The sequence below is a fragment of the Lissotriton vulgaris genome, unplaced genomic scaffold, assembly GCF_964263255.1.
Source record: "Lissotriton vulgaris unplaced genomic scaffold, aLisVul1.2 SCAFFOLD_542, whole genome shotgun sequence".
In the NCBI taxonomy this organism is placed as follows: Eukaryota; Metazoa; Chordata; class Amphibia; order Caudata; family Salamandridae; genus Lissotriton; species Lissotriton vulgaris.
The window spans coordinates 592036-611045 of record NW_028250708.1 but is presented as its reverse complement, the minus strand read 5'-3'; the positions used below and the strand labels follow the sequence as shown (position 1 = coordinate 611045).

Sequence of the window (19010 nt, the reverse complement as noted above, 5' to 3'; positions counted from 1 at the left end):
GGACTTTTGCGCAGCCACTCCAGAAGATTTCTATGTGGTTAGGGAGGACAGACCTTCAGGTAAAGGAGGTGGGATAGCGATTATGCACAAAGCCCCTTACCACATAAAAATAGAGCCTGTTTGCCGCCTGACTGTGAGGCCTTTGCTTTTTCCATCGCCCTTAACAATAATCAAACCTTCAAAGGGACCCTCTTGTATCGTCCCCCCAGTCCCCGTAAGCGCTTCCTTCTAGCCCTGGATGAACTTGTTGTACCATTGGTGGGATCCCCTGATTATACCATACTGGGTGATTTTAATTTTTACTAGGAAGCTCTTAGCGACAGGGACACAAACCAGCTCATTACTGATTTGCAAGCAGCTGGTCTACAACAGCTAGTCTTAGGCCCCACTCATCTAGCAGGACACACCCTTGATGGGCTGTTTACCAATAATCCCGATATCATACTGCCCAGGGTACTCCCTTTGGCATGGTCAGACCACGCTGCAGTTATGTTCAAGGTCAAAGCGCACAATCCTAATCCACCCCAGCACAAAGCGCATATGCCCAAGACCACCCGAGCTTGGAAAAACCTAGACACCCAGTGTCTGTCTAACACTCTCACTACCTGTCGCTATGAGAACACTGGTAACGAGTCTAATCTCAGACATTTATCACGACTGGGTCCAGGACGCTGTCAACCGGGTAGCCCCTATTAAAGCGGTGTTTCCCAATCGGGCCACTCCATCTGCGCAATGGTTTACAGAGGACCTCAGACTCCAGAGGCAACACTGTAGGAACCTTGAACGACACTGGCGCAAACACTATAATCCCCACGAGAAACAAACCAACAAAGCTGCGCTAGCTTCCCACAAGTGTTCCATCGTTACACATAAGAGCTCCTACTTCCAATCACAAATCGCGTCTGCTAGCAACTTTGCAAAAATGTTGTTTCAAGTAGTTAATTCCCTCGCCAGCCCCCCGACCCACTCCGACATTGAGCCAACCCAAGATCTCTGTAACTCCGTTGCCAATTTCTTCTCCTCCAAAGTTGTTAATATATACTCAGCCTTCGCCTCCCAACATCACCCGAAGGGCTTACATTCTGACCCTCTGACCTCATCCCCACAACCCATCTTGCCTAACTTTCTCAATGTTTCCACGGAACAGATCAGTCATCTTGTCTCTTCCATTAGGTCAGGCTCTCCTCTAGATCCTTGTCCGCCTACCATACTCAAACTCATCACGGAGGTCATTACCCCACCCCTCACGGATATTTGTAATTCCATCTTCTCAACAGGTACCTATCCTGACATTTGGAAAAAAGCAGTTATTAAACCGCTGTTAAAAAACCCTCCCTGGACCCGTCAGACCCTGCAAGCTATAGACCTATCGCCTGCCTCCCTTTCCCCTCCAAAATATTTGAATCTCTCATGAACCAGCAGCTCTCGGAAGTAATCGAGCAAGAATAGCTTTTGGATGATACTCAGTTTGGGTTTAGAAAGGGCCACGGCACAGAAACCGCCGTAATAAAGGCCACTGATGAGATCAGGGCAATCCTGGACCAAGGGGGGGGCGGCGCCCATCTTCACTCTCCCATGTGGGGTGCCCCAGGGATCAGCGCTAAGTCCGACGCTATTTAATATATATGTATCGGACTTGGCGAGGGTCATCAAGCAACATGGTTGAGTCTAACCACCTATGCGGATGATACCCAATTGGTGGTGGCAGTGCATAAGGATAGGACAGATGTTGCTTCGATATTCCAGGAGGGGATGCTTGCCATCGGGTCCTGGATGTTGAGCAATTGCTTAAAGTTAAACTCGGACAAGACCAAGGTTATGAACTTTGGAAATCTCTTGCCGAGATGGTCCTGAGGCTGGTGGCCAAGTGAAATCGGCCCTCCACCGGTCCCAGTGGCCAAGGTCAGAAACCTCGGGGTATGTTCGACGACAAGCTGATATGTAGTCATCAGGTCAATTCTGTGGTATCTGCCTCCTTTCATATGTTAGGGAAAATCAAGAAACTACTCCCTTATCTTCCCCCTTCTGCAGGAAAAACGCTGATTTCCACCCTCGTACTCTCTAAATTAGACTACGGCAACGCCCTTTTCCTTAATGCACAAGAACAGGTCCTTAACAAATTGCAATCAATTCAGAACGCGGCAGCTAGGGTTCTGCTTGGCATCCCCAAACGTCACCCAACCTCAGCGGCCATACGTCAATTGCACTGGCTACGGGTCAGAAATAGGATCAAATTTAAGGCCCTTTGCATCACCTATAAGGCAGTTCATAACGTAGGACCACAATTCCTGAGGAACGCATTCTACATCTATGCTCCCAACAGACCGTTGCGTTCATCTAGCTCCTGTCTCCTCTCAGTCCACGGCATGAGAACTTCCACATGGGGAGACAGATGGTTTCTAGTGGCCACCCCTAAGCTTTGGAATTCGCTCCCGTTGTCCATCAGACGCAGTCCCACTCTCACCACCTTCCGAAAACTTCTTAAGACCTGGCTATTTGACCAATGATTCTTTCAGCGTGCTCTGTCCTGAGAAACACATGCGCCGAGACACCTTCGGGTATTTGCGCGCAATACAAATTACAAAAACATAAACATAAACATTTAGTGCCAGTGTCCGGCATCCAATGGGCTTCACATGGGAGGATCAGTAAAGATTAGAGATGGCCGCATCTGATCCTTCTGGGAGTCACGTTTGCATCTTGTAATTGCACCTGGTTCTGAGATTGCAAGGACGCCCAGACATTTCAATGCTCATGTGATCCTTGTGAACCGATACAGAGACCAAGCAAGAGGCTTCGGGCACAAAAAGGGCAGCTCTTGATTGAGCGTCTGATTGCAGGATTCTCTTTAACCTGCCCTGACTGATACGGGATCTGACACCTGGCAGTGAGTCTTTGCCTCTTGTATGTAATGTAAATGTATAGGCATTTATATAGCGCACTACTTACCCGGAGGGTCCCAAGGCGCTTCGACCGCTGCGAAACCCTTCCTGGCTTCCCTGAGAGATGGTCCCTTAATGGGTATCTCCAGGGTGAGACCAGGCATCCCCGGCGGTCTGGTGGGGCCGTTAGTGAAGATGAGGCAAGCTAATGCCCAGAGTTGCCGAGTGTGATCGCTGATCAGAGTGGGCACCGAGGCGAGAGAATTATCGAGTCCGCTGACCCTGGTCCAGAAACCTGCCGCGCCGGGAATCGAACCCTGGTCCCGGGCCGTCCTCTGCTCTCGGGTCTGCCGCCTCTAACCAGTGAGCCACACTACTTCACTCTTCTACTGAACCTCTTCTTGTGGCACTGCCCCGTCAAGGACAACCTCAGTCCTGTGGGCCTGATATTCGTAAAATACAAACAATTCGTAGTTCTTGTTTTGGTGTGTTAGTTGTTTTTGTACATCACATACACAACGATGTTACAGCTCATGACATCAAGAACTGATCACAACATCCCCTGGTATTAAAAGGACACCGTCCAGACACATGAGATGGCCAACGCCCTAAACAAGTAATGGACTTGAAAAGAATGCCTTGATCAAGAACTGTGCATTCCGAGCCGTCTGCTTTGCTTGATGCTGCTCGGTGCCGAATATAACCCTCCATCCAGAGAAGTGTTGGTGCAGAGAAGATTTGAAAGGATCTCAGAGGCCTCCAAGGCCCTTGACACTCATCTTATGCTTTCTTTCCGCACTAACAGGGTGGTTCCGGAGAGTTACCGTGGTCACTTTTTGATAATTTTTATCAACGTTTTGGCAAATCCTTTTAAGCCAATTGCTCCCAGTGTGCTAGGGACATGTACCCTAACAAATCCACGGAATTTAAACCTTATGGGGAACTTTATAGACATGTCCGTTTCGGATTCCTACCTGGTCTGTCTGTAGTGTCTCGTCGGACCACGACTGCAGGGTCTGCATGGACTGTTAGTGAATGCACCCGAAGGTAATCTTGGACCGCCCCTCTCGATCCTGAGAAAAATCAAAGACCTGGTCATGGAGTCCATCTCGCAGTCAGTCATCTCACAAGTCTAAGTCATAATCATCAAAGTCAGGTAAGTCAAAGAAACCAGCGTCAATGCGTACTTTGCCTCCTACTCCTTGATCTTGTGCTTCTAGGCCTTGCTCCTGCTCTCCTCCTGTGGAGCAGGTGGTCAGGCCCCCCCCCCCCCCCTTCACCCCCCTCTCCTCCTTGACTTCCCTGGCACGACTCCTGCCCAACCTAAGTCATGTATATGGCAATGCACCCAATGTTTGAGCCATCTACTCCTTCTCGTGGCCTTTGGGCCCCACATAGCCGCGGGGTGCCCCAACTGGGATACCGCCAGCGAGCCTGCTTTTGAAACCGGCTGGACCCTCTGGATCCCCCTTCAGATCCTGGCATACTCCGGCGCTGATGCCAACACCAGAGTGTGGTCTTACAACGCCACACCCAACGCCATCAGCATCACTCAATGACATGGACCCCATTTTTCTATCAGATTCTGAGATGGCGCCGCTTGACATAGACAGCAGCACCATCCGGACCACGCCAGTCGTCCAGCTCAGACACGCTGCCCCTGGTCTTTGACAGAACAGGGTTCCTACTTATGAGCAGAATGAATTTCAAGCAGATAAGCAAAAACACCTAATAAGTGTAGTTTTTAGTGTCCAGCCGGACAAAAAGCTTTTAATTAAGCGTAGTAATTCAGTAATACAAAAAAATGTAAGAACAACACAGTAACAAGTGGGCACAGCCGTGACCCACAACATATAAGACAAAACAACGGAAGCAATGGCCAAAGGGCAAAGCTACAATAGGTCTGTGAACTTCTATTCAGTTTTTACAGACATGGATTTTCAGAAAACCAAAACTTTGCATTTTTACAATATTCCTGTATCATATTGCATAAGAGGTTTTTTCTAAAAGTCGACGACGTTTCGATGCCTTATTATATTATGGGCATCATCATCAGGACAAGGAAATAATCATTGTTGTCTTATTAATTATTATCACTAAGCCTTTCTGTAAGCTAAATGACATCGAGAGTCCGAAAAATTAAAATTAAGGATGGCAAGTACCTCGTGGTGGTATCAAGCAGCAGCCTAGTTAGAGAACAACTCATCTGGAATTAAGGACAACCGGACTGTCGCACCCGCCACCGAGCCACCAGTTTCCCAAAACGGGCTATCATGCCCCGGGCAGACCTTAATCCCAAATGAGTTGACCTGGGTGACGAGTTTACTGAGCCCTATCAGTAAGACAGTTGGTGCGAGCACTTACCAGAGGCTGTGGCCTTGATACCTTCCCGGAGACAGGCCTTGTTTCTCTCCCTAGTCCAGCCACAGAGGAATCTGCTGCCTATGCCATGGTGATGCCCAGTACTGCCACTGTTCTCGCTCTACAGCTCCCCACCTTTGAGCTTAAAACAAATGTTTTGACTGAGGTCCTTCAACCGAGGCAGACATCAAACAAAGCACTGCCAGATACCTTATTTGGGTTCGGGCCAATCCGTGTTCTGTCCCACAAGTAAATCAGCAAAGTAATAGCTGCGATCACCCTGTTCCACGTGACCCTGCTTTTCTTTTGCAGCACCCCTCACCAGAAACCTGGTGGCGCAGGCTTCCACCAGCTGCTCTAATCCTAAAACATTTCCCACCACTTCCCCAGATAGGGAAATGTTTGTCAATTGACCCTCCTTTCTATTAACGCCAACTGTTTGCAAGGAAGCTACTCTTTGGGATCCGGTTACACAATTCCTCCCTGTGTGCTTGGAGCCCTTCTCCCTGTGCTCTCTCAGAAGATCCAGGATGGTCGTGATGCAGCCAAGTTCAAGATTCGTTACATCTTGGTCACCACCGATTTCATCAGGTAAACCATAGGTGCCAGCGTTTTTATTTGCCGCCATGCGTGTCTGCGATCGATTGGGTTCTTTGGCGATGTCCGGTCCTCCCTGATGGACATCGCCTTTGGTGAGACTCATCTGTTCGAGCACAAAGCTGATTCCACTCTCAAGCTTTCAGGAAGAGCAGGGCTACCACTTGCGTTCTGGGTCGTTCCCTCCCACCTTGCCAACAGTTCCATCATTCCTTTCGCAGCTTTGGTCAAGGCATCCCTTACCATCAGCTTATCCACAAGGAATCCTGCAGTCTCATACTAGAGGCAGAGGTGCGCTCCGCCCCTGCGATTGAAGTCAACGTGCCGCCCACTCTGCTGCACCCCTGTGGCCCCACCTGAAAACATTTCTTCAGCGTTCCCCTGCAGGGACTCAGCCACAGGGTGGAAGCCAGAATACACCAGTACTTCCCAGACTGGCAGGCGATCACACCGTCCAGGTGTGTCCTGCAAGTTGTCCGGAGGGAATATGCCTTACCCTTTCCTTTATTCCCCGCTTCACTTTCCACCGTCCCCCCAGCAACTGATGGAGAACCATTTCTCCATTCTGAGGCAGGAAGTGAATATCCTTTTGTCCAAAAGGGGCAGTCGAGAGGTTGCCAGTATCAGAAATAGGATGTGTTTGTTACTCACACTTGTAAAAAATGGTTATTTCTTTTTATAATCACCGCCAATGTTTTGGACTGTTGCAACTGGTTTTCCCTCGCTGAGAGGGCACCGAGGCTTGCTATCCAGACCTCCGTGCCGTTGCTCTAACCCATCACAAAGTGAATGTTGAATTTGCTACCCCAATTGGCATAAGCTGACTTGCCTGTTAAGTCCCTAACTTATAGTACCCCGGAATCCCAGGGCATGCAAGTTAAAGTGTATCCCATTGACTGGTTGTGCCACCCTGGATGTGACAACTGTAAAACTTGCCTCCCAGCCGGCCACTGCAGACTAGAATGGACGTGTTAAACTTCTAGCTTGACTTTGCCATTGAAAGCAATGACACAGCCCAATCTTCCCTTTTTTTATATATACACATCGCCCAGAAGGCAGGCCTACCGAGCCCTAACACAGTGTGCTATGTATTAAACAGTGGAACAAGTGCTTTTCCATGCTCCAACAGTAATAACCCTCAGTTGTCGTTTTTACTTGGGAAAAGGCTAGTTGTCCCAGTACACAGTTGCAAGCTGACACCTCAGGTGTGCTAACTTCTGCTGACTGGGACTCCTAAAGTTAATTATTTAGGGTATGAAACAACACGTTACATTACGCCCCACATGATGCCCAAGTCTGAATTAATGTAACGTAATGCAGTGTGCAGCTTTTATAAAGTTGCCTCTTTGTTGCCCTTAATCCCCTGTCTCCGTCCATGGTTGCATATGGGGTTTATCCTTGGGGCAGCTTTCGCCACTCCTGGGGAGACGTGCACATGACTCAGTAAAGAACACAATGGAAGCCTGCTTGAGGCCCGCATCAAAGGAGAAGCCACCTTTGAAGGGCAAATAGTAAACACTTGGGAATGAGGCTGCTCTGTTGTTTAGATGATCAGGTTGGCACTCGGGAAGAAGAAGGGAAAGCAGTTGCCAAACCAGTTTTTCAGGGGTGTGTAGCCCCCTTGGTAGCCACACCTCTGGTTTGGGCTAGAGCGCTCTGCACGCCAAGGGAGGGGTGCTGCCGTCTTGGTAGTGGGCATTCGGAAGCACAGCCAAAGCAAGAAGACTCGAAGGGTCAGTTGGCTGACCTGTTTGCAGCACCGGGCCCGAACAGCTGAAGAAGGCTGCTGGGGTAAGTTGGTATTCCAGATCTTCTAGCCGCCGCACCTCGTTGTCGTGCAGCATTAGGGACCAGGGCCCGATGCTCAAAGTTACCCTGACTCCGCTTAACTCAGGAAAGTCATGGGATTCAGCAGTGTCTGCAATACTGAGCGATTAGATGTCTGACAGGACCAAGAGGACTTTGAAAGAAGTCCCTCCCCTGTGGCCAGGATTGCTTTCCCATACCCATGGACAGAGGAGTAGCTGCAGGAAGACCCCTGTCGACCTCTTCGCATTCACAGCGTCCTTGAGCACCTTCAGCGTCCTGTATCCCTTGTATCCGGACCTCTCCTTTAAAGCCTATGGATCAACATCCTCAGCATCCTTCAGCGTCCTGTATCCCTTGTATCTGGACCTCTCCTTTAAAGCGTATGGATCAACATCCTCAGCATCCTTCAGCGTCCTGTATCCCTTGTATCAGGACCACTTCAATGATTCCTTTTCCCCCCCGGACACCACCTCACCATCCTTGAACACCTTCAGCGTCCTGTATCCCTTGTATCCGGACCTCTCCTTTAAAGCCTATGGATCAACATCCTCCGCATCCTTCAGCGTTCTGTATCCCTTGTATCAGGACCACTCCAATGATTCCTATTCTGCCTGACACTGGCTCAGCATTCTTGAGCATCTTCAATCCTGTATCCCTTGTATCAGGACCTCTCCTTTAAAGCCTATGGATCAACATCCTCAGCATCCTTCAGCGTCCTGTATCCCTTGCAAAGTGACAGGAACTGATTGGGACTGTTTCTTTCAGGAAGGCAACTGTTTCTGAGGGCATTGCTAGCCCCCCTGACTGGCTCCTTGCCGGAGTTGGTCACCTACAGTAACTAAAAGTAACCGCATTGATTCTTGCCTAAGTTTCTACAAAAAAATGTACAAGTGTCAAATGCATTGAATTTGCTAATGCTTATTTACGGTTAGGTAAAAGTGCATATTGACTGCACTTTCATAAATTCTGTGTCTCTAGGATCCTCCCGTGGGTCTTTTTCATTGTGGTGTCAAAAATTGTATAAAAATCGAAACTGATTTTATAAATTGGCATTGGATTTCTTTGGCATCTCATGTATTTCTTCTTCAATTGTTTTGGTGCTGTTTAAATGCTTAACACGTGTTCCTTTCTGTAAGCCTGACTGCTCCGAGCCGCTGCTACCCAGGGTTGAGCCAAGGGTTTCACAAATGAAACCTACTGGTCCTAAAGGGGTTGGTAAGTGTATTACACGGTGAAGTGGTGCAGCCAATCCAAATAATACACCTCGGTTCTTCACACCATTACTCTCTGGTGCCAATGAAGGGCAGAGGCCTTCTTCATCCTATTCTAGATCTGCGCTCTCTCAACACCTTTCTCCAGAAGGAGAAATTCAAACTGCTCAGCCTGGCCCAGGTCTTTTTTGCCCTCGCCACTGGAGCCTGGATGGTGGCTTTGGACCGGTACGACACCTATTGTCACATACCTGCCCTGCTGGCCCAGGGGTGCTACCTGTGGTTCATACAGGGAAAGGAGTATTTTCAGTTTGCTGTGCTCCCCTTTGGCCTCACCAGTGCCCTTCAGATGTTCACAAAACTGATGCTGATGGTGGCAGCGCACCTTCGGAGGTCAGGGGTGTCAGTCTTCCCCTCCCTGTCATCGTTGGGTTTCCCTACCAACTTGCCAAAGTGACACCTGGCTCCTCGAGCGTGCCCTTTCATTGGAGCTGCTCTGGACATGGTTTGGTCGCATGCCTTTCCCCCAAGGAAGTGAGTCGAGGGCTTTCAGGCTTTGATTGCGATCTTTCAGCCATGGTCCAGGATTTGAGTGAGGCCTCTTAGGACTATACTGGCCTCTTGCATCTTACTAGACCTGCACACCAGGTGGTTCATGTGGGCTCTGAAGGAGGATCTCTTCTCCCAGTCGGCCCAACATCAAGGGGACCCCTCCAACCACACCCATGTTTCAGAAGAGACTGGAAAAGATCTCCATTGGTATTTGCTGGACTTTGATTGGTTTAATGGCAGACCCTCTCTCCCTTCCCCACCCAGGCCTGGCTGTGGTGACTGGTGCATCGCTTCCTGGTTGGGGTGGCTGTCTGCGAGAGGTGGAGTTCAGAGGCCTCTGGTCTTCCGGGGAATCCTGGCTCCATATCAACCATCTGGAGGCACGGCTCATCCGTTCGTCATTGAAAACCTTCCTGCCTTCCATCCATCGGGGGAGGCTGGCAGAGACGCTCATGCACAGCACCACTGCCGTGTGGAACTCAGCAAACAGAGTGGGGTGGGGTGCCAGGAGGCCTTGCATCTCTGGAAAGGGCTGGACTGCCAAGGAATGTTCCTAGTGGTGAACCACCTGGGAGAATCCTTGAATGCCAGGGCGGACAAGTTCAGTCGTCGTTACCTAGCAAATCACAAATAGCAGTTACACCTGGAGGCAGTGCAAGGTCTCTTCTGCTAACGGACATCTGTGCAGCATCTCGACCTATCTGCCACCCCCAAAAAGGCACAATGCCAGCACTTCTGCATGTTGGAGTTTCCAAGGTGTCTCTTGGAGATGCGTTCCACCTCGAGTGGAACTCCGGACTCCTGTACGCATTTCAGCCGATACAATTCCTGCCCCAAGTTCTCAAGAAGATCAGAACCGAGCGGGTCCAAGTCATCCTAGTGGCTCTGGATTGGGCATGGAGAGTATGGGATCCAGAACTCCTGGGCTTCAGCACGTTTGCCAATCAAGCCATCCGTCTGGGAGGACCTGCTGTTGCAGTAACAGCGCAGAGTTCTGCACCCGGAACTTCACTATCTTCACTTATATGCTTGGAGATTGAGCAGTGACAGCTGAATACCTTTGACCTTTCTCCGAAGGTTGTTGTCTTCTTGGCAGTCAAAAAAACAACACTGGGTGTGGGCTTCCCACAGTAAGGCCAAGCCTCTTGAATGCAACTAAACAACCAGAAAGCCAGTACTGAGATCTTTCTTTTCGTGAGATTATCTGCGCGCAAAGAATTGAACTAAGTGCGGGACAGTGACGCAGTTCACAGATTAAATCTATTTTATTTATAAATCATTTATTTGAAAAGAATCAGTTGGTTCAAAGTTTGCCAAATGTTCAACACAATTGCAAACACAAACAATACAGGGACAACTATTCATAAAAATGACACATTCTTAAAATAAACATTACTAACACAAAAATTTGTGAAGAAATTCACGAAAACACGTCCTAACATACCAAGTTGATCAACATTTATCATTCATTCTCTCATGCACAGCACACGCTCACAACTATATGTACAATTATAATGTCACAAACTAATTCTTGGGATACAGAAGGGTAAGAAATATAACACCATAGACAACTGTTCTGGAAAAACAAATCCGCTTATTTTTATAATTTCAACCAAAACTACTTTGAATTTGGTGGTCTTATGGTGTGGTAGAATGGTCTACCCGTTTCGAACCATTAATGATTTAAGGGGTTCTCATCAGGACCTCATGGCTGGTGTGTAAACTCATACTCTGAAAAACCACCCGAGCGTTGGCCAAATGCACAACGCCGGGGACCGAAGCAAATTATTTGTAGTGATAGATCGTCAGTTCTCTATCTGGAAAAATTCGAATGCGGCGAAACTCAAGTCAATTGAGATGCGGGCCTTCAATTCAAGCCGCGGCCGGTCCTCTGTATTGCAATCCGCAAGACACGATCCGTGTGTTCTTGGCAGTCGGGCATCCCTCAACAAAAACTGTATGTGCCTGTCTCTGGGACAGTGTTGTGGTTTGGTGCAGAACATGCTAGATTGACCACCTCCAGTCCAATCTATCTATTGTTCTCTTGTTCGTCCTGTCTCTTGCCCGGCAAGGCTTTGCTTTGGGCAAACATAAGGGTTACCTTTGGGCCTTCTTATGGTTGTCAGACCAGCCCTCGTTGTTTAACTCACCGGTTGTGATGAAATTTGTGAAAGGTCTTCAACATGTTTCCTCCTTTTCCTTGTGTAATGCCCCAGTGGGACCTTAATCTGGTCCTAACTTTTCTGATCTGCATTCCGTTCGAGCTGCTGCACAGCTGTCCTTTACAACGCTTACTATTAAGACTGTTCCTCATCATCAGCGCCTCGCCGCAGCATGTGAGGGAGCTTCAGGCACTCCGTGTAACTCCACCATATACTACCTTCTTCCCAAACAAATGAGTTCTCCGGACTCGGGCATCCTTCCTGCCAAAAGTTGTGACGGTATACCACACCTGTCAAACGACCATCACCCTGCCGGCGTTCTGTGCTCCGCCTCTACCCTCTAGGTTGAAGGAGAGACTCCATTGCTTGGATCACAAAAGAACTCTGAGCTTCATCATAGCTCGACCAGAGAACACCAGGTGGATGATGAGCTCTTTGAGGGGTTCTGTGGAGTGAAAAGGACACGGCGGTGCTGAAGAGAACCACCTCCTACTGGATCGTGCTCTGTACCACAATCTGCTGCACACTGGGGAAGACAGCATCTCCAGACGGACTGCAAGCGCACTCTACCAGGGCCAAAGCTGCTCCCACTGCGCTGGCAGGAGTCCCTGTCCTAGATATCTGCCAGGCAGCTACGTGGGCGTCCCACCATACGTTCACGAAGCATTATTGCCTTTCACAGTCTGGTTCACTGGCAGGGGCATTCAGCTCAGTCCTGCAGGACTGCCGGGTTTGAGTCCATTCACAGACCCACCTGCCAATAGGTATTCCTTTTACATTTATTAGGTGAGGAACCTGCGGCTAGAAGTCTCTGCCAGAAGAACAACTTACCTACCTTCAGTAAAGCTCTTTGTGGTAGATACTTTACATAGCTGCAGATTCCTCATTGACCCCCCCATCCTCTCGGTTCTGTGATTGGACATTATTAGTAAGACCCCAAGTCTGGGAATCGGCGCACTGTCCACTCGTTTGCTTTTGGGGCTCTGCATCTGTAGATACGGACAGTCTCAGAAACAAGTGACACCAGCGCGTTGGAGTGCCACCTATATAGACCCTGTACGTCATTTTGATGTGGGACGGAGTCCGTGCAAAGCTGCAAGGCACCACGTTCAGGCACGCAGAGGTACTGCTTAAAGGTTTGTGGGACCAGTCTGCATTCTATGCACTTGGAGTCACTCTGGTTGTGCCTGGAGAGTATTCAAAAGTGGAGGAATCTGTGGCAAGAGACGTCTACTTTGCCGTCGCCCCAGATCAGTTCTCAGGTCCTGTCTGGAAGGCTTCATCCGTGCCTCCTCTCGGTTTCTCGTGTCGGCATGTCCTGGCATCAAGCTATTAAGTCAGTGGCCTAGCGCCGAGACCCCTTATTACGAGGCGCTTGGTAATCTTGATTCTGCCTGGGATGGTGGTGTCTGGCCAAATTGGGATTACAAGCAGTGTGAGAACGCAGCACTTCAGAGATCTTTTTCCCTCACAAATTTCACCAGAACCAATCTGGTAAAATGTGCGTTGGAAAATTCCTGGAATGAGGAAACAACAGGCAGGAATTGGTTCCCAAACACTGCTTTTCCTAGTTATTCCTCATTTTTCAAGTGACGGAATACTGCAGTAATACACATTCAGGAATTACCACGGAGTGTGGTATTAACAGTGCAGTTTCATTCCAAATGTGTAATGAAGGCCACATAGGTCATCAACTGGTGTCCTTCACGCATAGTGCCTGAATGGCAAGCCTCGTGGCACTGGGACTTGACTGGTCTCAGCAGCATATCACAGGATGGTAGCAGAGTTCTGGTGGAGCCTTTTGAGATGCTTCTGCAGCAGGGTCTAGATCCTCTGTTCGCTTGACTTCGATGGTTTCTTCCATGGCTGTCTGATCTTCGCCTCCTTCTCTTGAGCAATGTTTCCGCCTTGACCCGTTAGATCTTTGTGGCAATATTGCCTGGCACTTCCACTGGACTGCCCCTGCGGGATAGGGTTGACTGGTTGAACTGCAGTTCTTGAACCTGATTGGTAGCTTTGTGTTCATCTGAGGAATGAGAGGGGAAAGGAGGCAGAGAGGGCAGGCGATGCTCGACACGACAGAAGTGGTGAATGGATCAATAGTGTAGGCAAGCCATTCATGCTGCTGCACCACTCATGCCCCCTTCGGAAGCGCTTCCATGACACGTCTCTTTCCCACCCCGGCCACTCACTACAACTGTACCCGACCCCATAAACCAAGCTCCATCGCTCTCACACCCTGGGCCGCGGTGGTTTCCACGGTATACACCTGTTACAACGCAACTTTTACAACTACCTACCATTACAACGCAACTTTTACAACGCATACCATTACAACGCATTGCGCTGGGGGGCGCTCTAGGATAGGGAATACGTTTAATTTACTATCCAACACCTTCCCTAGTGTCCACGGGGACTGGAGTTGGAATAGTAAATTATACTTACCACTATCCAGCACCTCTAAGCGCTATGCGTTGTAATGGTATGCGTTGTAATGGTCGCGTTGTAATGGTAGGTAGTTGTAATGGTATGCGTTGTAACGTCATACATCCGGTTTCCACCTCTGGAACATCAGCACAAGGGGCTGCGTGAACCTCTGTGAAATGAGGCGCCTCCGAGGTGGGGATCGAACAGATCCCCAGCGCTAGGCCCAAAGCTCAGAGTTGAAAATGCAGAATCATCGAGATAGAAATCCTACTGTTTGCCAAGAACAAGAGACGCTATTCCAAGCCTGGCTGAACCTCGTTAACCTGGGCAGATTCAACCCCCAGTTCTCGTCCTGCTTCAAATCATTTGGACTCGCCCTCAAAGAACACATCCCCAAGAAAACCAAGAGAACTTGGCACCGACTCTTGTTACTAAGGAAAGAGAAACCTTTCCTTCCAAAGCAACTTCAGAGCTCAGAAGATGGCCGAATCATTCCCTAATGAGTCTCCGCTGGCTCCCCTTACCGGCCTGTACCATCTTCAGCACCAGCAGCATCACGCCCAGCATCCCCGATATCTGTCTGACAGGCTCAGCAGCCCTTGTATCTGGCTTAGAGGCTCAGTATCCCCGATATCTGGCTGACAGGCTCAGCAGCCCTTGTATCTGGCTTAGAGGCTCAGTATCCCCGGTATCTGGCTGACAGGCTCAGTATCCCCGGTATCTGGCTGACATGCTCAGTATCCCCGGTATTTGGCTGACAGGCTCAGTATCCCCGGTATCTGGCTGACAGGCTCAGTATCACCGGTATCTGGCTGACAGGCTCAGTATCACCGGTATCTGGCTGACAGGCTCAGCATCCCCGGTATCTGGCTGACAGGCTCAGTATCCCCGGTATCTGGCTGACAGGCTCAGTATCCCCGGTATCTGGCTGACAGGCTCAGTATCCCCGGTATCTGGCTGACAGGCTCAGTATCCCCGGTATCTGGCTGACAGGCTCAGTATCCCCGGTATCTGGCTGACAGGCTCAGTATCCCCGGCATCTGGCTGACAGGCTCAGTATCCCCGGTATCTGGCTGACAGGCTCAGTATCCCCGGTATCTGGCTGACAGCCTCAGCATCACCGGTATCTGGCTGACAGCCTCAGCATCACCGGTATCTGGCTGACAGGCTCAGTATCCCCGGTATTTGGCTGACAGGCTCAGCATCCCCGGTACCTGGCTGACATTCTCAGCATCCCCGGTACCTGGCTGACAGGCTCAGTATCCCCGGTATCTGGCTGACAGGCTCAGTATCCCCGGTATCTGGCTGACAGGCTCAGTATCCGCGGTATCTGGCTGACAGGCTCAGTATCCCCGGTATCTGGCTGACAGGCTCAGTATCCCCGGTATCTGGCTGACAGGCTCAGTATCCCCGGTATCTGGCTGACAGGCTCAGTATCCGCGGTATCTGGCGGACAGGCTCAGTATCCCCGGTATCTGGCTGACAGGCTCAGTATCCCCGGTGTCTGACTGACAGGCTCAGTATCCCCGGTATCTGTCTGACAGGCTCAGCATTCCCGGTATCTGGCTGACAGGCTCAGTATCCCCGGTATCAGGCTGACAGGCTCAACATCCCCGGTATCTGGCTGACAGGCTCAGCATCACCGGTATTTGGCTTAGAGGCTCAGCATCACCGGTATTTGGCTGACAGGCTCAGTATCCCCGGTATCTGGCTGACAGGCTCAGTATCACCGGTATTTGTCTGGCAGATTCAGTGCCTGAGCCTTGAAATGTATTGAGAGCCTCTGTAAGAGAATATGGTGTAAAGGAACCCATGCCGGCAAACGCAGTCAGGAATGTCCTAGCAATCATGCAATTAGCGCCTTGAAACCCTTGAGACCCTCCGGGTGAGTAGTGCGCTATATAAATGCTTTGATTGATTGATTGATTGATTGATTGCTGCCATTTAAAAACCTCTGAAGTAGGAAGAAGTTAGCCATCTTGGAAAAATGGTCTACGGTGTCCATGATCACTCAGGTTGCAACTTACGGGTGTAAGTCCACAATTAAGTCAGAGGAAATTGTGTGCCAAGGATGATGAGGATTGGGCAAAGGCTTTAGAAAACCGAAGGGCTTGTCATGGACTACCTTGAACTGTGCTCAGATAGGACAGGACTTTACATAGAACGCTGCAACCTGTCAAGTAGCAGGCCACCAGAAGGAATGCAAGACAAGTTCTAAGGTGGATTTAACTCCACAGTGGCCTGCAACTGCAGAGTCATGACACATTTTCAGAACCGAAGTTTGAAGCCTCTCGGGAGTCACCTCTGATGTCAGTGGGAAAGGCGCCGAATTGGATTCGTGTTTGCCGAATCTGATCCGGAGCCTTTGTTTCCGACCAACTCCTTCCCAGTTCCAAACGACCAAGTACGATGCCTGGAAACCATTAGGGCTGACTGAATCAGTTCCGAAAGGCATTCAGATAGGTAGAGCCTTTCCGGAGCCGATTCGTACAGCTCTATGGACTTGGTTTTTGAATGAGCGAGTACGATGACCGATTCGGACAGCCTTTCAGAATCTGTTTGCCCAGAACGAAACGGCTGCCAGAATCAGTCTTTGAGGACCCTTCACCTGGGGCCCTCTGAATAAGGCCAGTGGGGATACCAATGATTCCCCCTTTCACACCATGCACATTGTGGCAGGCACCATGGGGTGCCCGCCACAGGGTGGAAGGTTTTCCCCACCCACTCCTTTCATCAATGGGAGCCTGTGTTCACATTCGGAACACAGGCTCTCATTGAAGTCAATGGGAGTCTGACCGCATCTTATCCGGATTCATACGGATGCATCGTACTCGTGTGGTCGGACTACCACGATCAGAGTCGTACGGAAAGCATTCCGGAACGGATTTGGTCGGTATGCTTTCCATACGAGATCTAAGTTGGAGCCAAAAAGGCCCGTTGGAAAAAATATAGCTTCTGCTGGAGAGACTTCGGTGTGAGCTGTAAGAGGGACCCCGCAAGACAGATAACTTTTTCAGAGAGTATTAGGACAAGTCAGTCAGAACCCTCACCCACAATGTCCCATCTACAGAAGGCACCAACAAAAACGTTCTGAGTACCGAGGATGTGAGTTACAGAAAAGTCATATTCAGTTGTGGCTCGCTCTGAGTGGGGGTGGGATGGGGGTGGACTAATAACAAATAAAGGGAGCCCAGTCACAATGCTGTAGGAGCAGCTTGGTGATTGGTCTGAGCGTCGTGTTGGTTCGCAAAAGCAGTTCCTATTAGCCTGGGCATGTTCTCGACGGGGCTGTGCTTGTCTGCTATTTCTTCACTGCATGCTCTATAGAAACTGGAGGTTTCGATGGTCTGCCCAAACCTTAAAAGGTTCAACTGCTCGCATTGAACGAGGCTGCCGCTCCATACATACATGCATCTGAAGGACCAAGAGCTGGTGTCCCTGCGTTGTGGTGGTTCAGCCCCCTGCACTCAGTGGAAGCCACATTCATACACATGTAACTTCATCACCACTACCGCCGCAATCACCTTCCTCCCTCCTCTCACAGCCCTGCCGTAGATACTCCTGACCGTCCTACGCTACGGTTGAAAACAAAATGGCGGGAAGCCTAAAGTCGAATAAGCGTTTGTTGTAAATAGCAGTCCGCGAAGCAAAAGATCAGAGAGAATTGTCATTTCAGCCGACCAGGGTATTTGCTGGATAATGGACAGTTGGAGCTTAGAGCGAACAAAACACAAAACATGAATCCAGTTCATGTAGGTTTTCTACCAATAAAAGTAAATGAAGCTTAATCATGTGACAGAAACTTGTTACTGTCAATGAAAAAGTATTAAATGAGCAGACGTCATCATTCCTACATACATTACTAGGCCCATTATTCTTTTAAATCTCACTTTCACTGAGCAAGTCCGAAAGCAAGCCTGATTCTATAGGAAATGTGCAAATGTACAGCATTGAGCCTTCTGTCTTCCGCGCCGACTTAAGCCATGAAAATTAGCAAAGATATTCAGTGCCGGAAGCTTCAAACTGCTATAAAACGGTCACTGACAGAATATCGACCACAAACATACCGAGGAAAGAATATAAAATACAGAAATATCGACTGCCTATACTTAAAAAGGTAAGTACAAAAATATCAAAAAAAATATTGTTTACAATAATATAGTTGTATTAAATATCGATGTTTAATTATAATATATAAACTAAAATATTACAATTAACATATATTAAATACTAACATTAATTTATAAAAAATAAAATATATTCAAATTTACATTCTAACAAATATCACAAATAAGCTTACTTTTAAAAATGTAAACACACATATATATATATATATATATATATACACTTATGAACATACATATATATATAAAAAATAAACGAATGTTAAATAATATAATTAAAAATATTGTAAATTATATATCATCAAAAATGTATGTATATATATTAAATATACCAAAAATATAAAATATTAAAAAAGAAACCAATTGAATTTAAAATAAAAATGAAACATATTTTTTACAATTTAGTAAAAAATGATTTACAACCAAAAATATTGAAAATTATAAATATTATTATTAGAATAAACCAAACACATAATTATATAAACTAAATCAACGTAAAATACATTTAAAAATATACAATTGCCACATTAAGGGCCCGATGTAGGTAGCCCTTTACCGATCGGAATCGGCCGAAAATACCGATTTTCGGCCGTTTCCGATCGGTAAAGGGCTATCGAGATGTAGGGGCACATTTTCAGTAATTTTACCGAATCGTTATCATTACCGAATCGGTAAATTTACCGAATCGGTAATATTTACCGATTCGGTAATGATAACGATTCGGTAAAATTACCGAAAATGCAATGTAGGTAGCCAATGTTCCATCAGCACATGGCTTACAGAATCGGTATTTTACCATGGAATACAAATCCATGGTAAAATACCGATTCCTGTGTACATGCACATCTGTGCATGTACACATGTGCCATGTGACAGACAGACGTG

At 48.3% G+C, this 19010-nt stretch overlaps 1 protein-coding gene across 2 annotated transcripts in view; it reads left to right on the top strand.

Annotated features, from left to right (window-relative positions):
- Window positions 1-19010, top strand: part of LOC147663157 (mannosyl-oligosaccharide 1,2-alpha-mannosidase IB) — a 451075-nt gene that overhangs the window by 373723 nt on the left and 58342 nt on the right. The gene's annotated exons all lie outside the window — the stretch shown is intronic.